The sequence below is a fragment of the Pinus tabuliformis genome, chromosome 4_1, assembly GCF_031772625.1.
Source record: "Pinus tabuliformis cultivar Carrire ecotype Pingquan chromosome 4_1, CPIR1, whole genome shotgun sequence".
Lineage (NCBI taxonomy): Eukaryota > Viridiplantae > Streptophyta > Pinopsida > Pinales > Pinaceae > Pinus > Pinus tabuliformis.
Window position 1 is genome coordinate 193,616,133 of NC_142303.1, and position 4,066 is coordinate 193,620,198.

Consider the following 4,066-nt stretch of genomic DNA (forward strand, 5'->3'; position numbering starts at 1 on the left):
GAAACAGATGAAATTCTAGGTGCAAGGGTGCCATCAGCACCGGTTAACTGAGTTTATAAATTCACAAAGTTATGTTATCAAGAAACATTTTAATGGAAAAGATAAGCAAATCAAGTTAGTCATTATAATGCAAACTGTCCAGAAACTAATAAACATGAAACTAAAAATATTTTCTACATTATTTACGGAGTAAATTATTGGCTTGGATTCCAATGCAGATTAGCAGATAAAAATAAAATATTACCTTCTAGAATGATTACAAAATAAGCCGAAATTTGAAAGCCACTACAATAGAACACCAATTAAGAAAATGTGGTAGGTTTTCGGACAGGTCAACAATATATGCATAAGTTGCAGAGACATCGACTCCATGGCAGAAAGAACAAGGCCAGGAAATGAACAAGGCTAAGGTTAAGGAGGGTCGAGTTTTGATAAATGGAACGATGAGACACCTGGCCCTCATGGTAGGACCCACATAATGTTTTGTGTTGGATGATTACTATGTTATGTACACAATGGTTACATACAGATAAAATGATGGTCAGCTGTAATATATAAAATTTTCTTTTGCATGGGCTACACATGCCTCCTGCCTCACCATGAGAGGTGTAATGAGAACGAGGGTCTTGAAGAAACTCAGTTTCCAAACACATAGTTTTTCACAAAGGATGGAATGGGAGTAGCCATGATCATGCCTCCTACCTCACCACAAGAGGTATAACAAGAGAAAGAGTGCCTTCAAAGAAACTCAACAGCCAAACATAGTATTTCACAAAGGATTCACTGGGAAATCCATGGAGGCATAACCCTCGCTCTTTATCAACACATACACGGCAGTTGGTGTAGGTGGTGCAATAGCTGAGAGAGGTGGCGGAGACGTTGCTTTCATTTTCTTTCATGCGGTAGAAGATTCATTCTGGTTAGATACAGAGGATCACCATGGGGGATTTAAGGAGGAAGAAGATGTAGCTGCCTCTCTTGGCACCATTCCAGCTATAACTATAGGTGTAATTTGGCCTCAAGCTTTCAAAATTGTTGATCATTTGAGCTTCTTGCAATCGTACATGTAGTCACGAGAGTAAATTTGATAGCCAAGATGCTCCATTTAGGGTTGACAGATTTCAATAAGGCAGCAATTTCATTCCTCCGATGAAAGGAAAGCTATTGGTATCATTTTCAAGCTATATGTGTCACTGCATTTCGAATAATTGGTTAATGAGATCCAGGAGGTAACATGGATACTATTGTATCAACTATTTTGTACATGAAAAGCTTAATTACTGAGTGCATGGAGTAACAGGTAATAGTCTACACCAAGATAAGCTTACATGGAGCTAAGTAACCTGGATTGACATATTTATTCTAGGTTACTCAGTTTGCATTAAACAACTTGTCTGATTTCTAGTTAGACAACTTGAATTGGTGGCCAATTCACTGGAAAGTTGTTCATCTAAGTTTTTTTTTTCTCTAGAATCCTTGTCTACAGTTGATACAGATCCAAAATGTAAGATAGTGTTTGCAACAGTAGTGGTATGAGATTTTAGACTATAGCCATGTAAGATTTTAGTTCCATCATTCAGTATTTGATTTTTGGCTTTAGTCCTCAAAGGACTGGTTTCTTGTTGCACTGGAACAAATTCCTGAAAATCTCCTTGATTGTTACTTACAGTTGGTTCAGTATAGAAATTATTCGACCCTTCACTATTATAGATGAACATTGTTTGGCCAGAAATATTGAGACTCAATGGTGAGATGTTCAATCTAGGTGACTCCATTTTGAAACTCAATCACTATTAGAAAGCCTTGTATTTGCATTGTGTTGATCAAATCGAGCATGATGTTGCATTAGTACAATTGATATGAGATCCATATCATTCAAATAGTTTTAAAACAAATGCTATAAGACAAAAACCATCATAATCTTGAGGATCCCTACATCAAGATGGGAACAATAGAGGAGAACGGGTTTATACGTCAATAAAGTAGAAAAATACCTATTAGGGAACTGCAAACTTCAAAATTCAACATTTAGGAATCTGACTGTATAAGCAAACCGATTGTGTATGTATTCCTACAAAGGAATTAGAAACAATATTTAATTCTAATATGGTGGATAAATACATTACAAGGTCCATCTCCCGGGCTCAGTAAATGCACAATTGAGACAACCAAAGGAAATACATCCCCTTCATTGCTTGTTGGTGATCCACTCTGATGGGAAGTACCTATAGCTTTACGGGGGTAAGGATGCGTTGGTTTCCTTTTAGGCTGAGGTGGTAGAATCTCAATATCCTCTTCTCTCTCTGTGGAAGAAACACCTTTATTTGAAGATCCCATTACCAACTGCAATAATCATAGGAAGTATCATTTCAGCAACAAATTCTTTCAATTCTCAAAGCAACAAAAAGAAAATGAATAAATCAAATCTCACTAATGAGAAATCATAGCCTCAGTACAAATTTCCACAAGCTGTTTGTCAGTAAAAGAGCCTATATAATGACATCCTTGGCTAAATAACTTGTTAGTTTTGTTCCATGATAGAACAAGTCAAGATTTTAAAAAAGTGTATTTATAATATTTATGATAAAAGGATTTGAATATAAAGTTGGGGATGATTCGTGGTCAAGGGCATTTGAATATGAAGATCTAGTGAGTCATACTCCTAGATAGTTGGAGTAAGATGCTATGATCAAAATTCCACCAGTTTTATTCATTTAAAATAATATTAAAAGTGACCAATATAAAAAGCGTGATATGCATTTCTAGAAATTAACTTATTTTACTGTTTGTTGCAGCAAAAAGGAAAGACACTAATTTGTCAGTGAATACGTGTTTAAACAACAAGGTAAGTTGCAGAAAAAATGTAAGACACGACTTTGTGAGTGAATACCTTTTTAAACACCAAGGTAACACCAGAGCTAGGCTACCAAAGATACTTGTATGCATGAAAACCCCCGAGCCTGGATACAAAAGACAGATTTCAATTTCATGCAGAGAAGTGGTAAGAACCTCACCAGGTAAGGTGATGGATGGTAAGTTGGCCATATGTTGCTTCATAAAATGGCTTGAGTGTTGATGGAGCTAGTGGATGAGGCATTATGGAAGAGGACCAGGCCCTCTGCCTCCACATCCTGCATCATTAGACGAAAAGAGTGCGACTCAGCATCAAGAGATTCAGGGGTTGCTTGTGGAGAACCAGCAACTTGGTGCCACTCATGTAGCTTTATTACAAGAACTTGTTGTCGTGCAGTAGGAGTTGTAACACTTGAATAATGTAGTTGGTAACATGCAGGCTAATAAAGAGTACCAACTTAGAGAGTTGTATGAAAAATCCATGAAGCTAGAAGCGGATTTGCATGTGAATAAGCCAATTAAAGTTAAACTTATGCATCTACGTGAAAATAATCAGAATCTGGGTGTTACAAGGCAAGAACTAACAGCTCAGGTGCAAGCACTCCCACAAGATTTGGTAAGAGCACGACCTGATATGCAGCAAATGGGTGCAATTAGGGAAGAGATAGAAAGCCTGCATTAGGAGCTACAACGAGCAAGGTATTAAACTTCTTGTAGCTATTCAAATGTCCATTTACAATATTATGCAACTGCTCATATGGATGTCATACCTATTTAGTGTTTCTTACATTTTAATTGCCAAAAAAATTTTAAAAGCTCTTTTTTATTTGTTTTGTAATTCTAACCTGCAAATCACTCCTAACATGATGAGTGTATTTTTGCATTCTACTATTGAATGTATAATTATGAAGCTTCCATTGAATACAATAAGAAGGCACTTGCTAACCAACTAGAACAGGGTCAGGCCATGGAGAAAAACTTGATTTCAATGGCCATGAAGTAATTCCAAAGGGGTGGTAAGAAGGCAAGTCTAGTTCTTGCGGTAACTAGGTGTCAAATAAACGGTAGTAAGTTCTTCTTCAGCCCAGTAGCAGCGAGGTACATGATAGGGATGGATCATAACAATCCCCAATATACTACAGAAAGGAATGACCTGACAACAACGCCACATAGCGGAGCTGGGGTGGTTCAATGAACAGATCAGTTAGACATG

General features: G+C 37.1%; 1 pseudogene; it reads left to right on the forward strand.

Annotated features, from left to right (window-relative positions):
- Window positions 1-3,088: 3,088 nt before the first annotated feature.
- Window positions 3,089-3,856, forward strand: LOC149174870 (protein FLX-like 1 pseudogene; annotated as a pseudogene).
- Window positions 3,857-4,066: the final 210 nt, after the last annotated feature.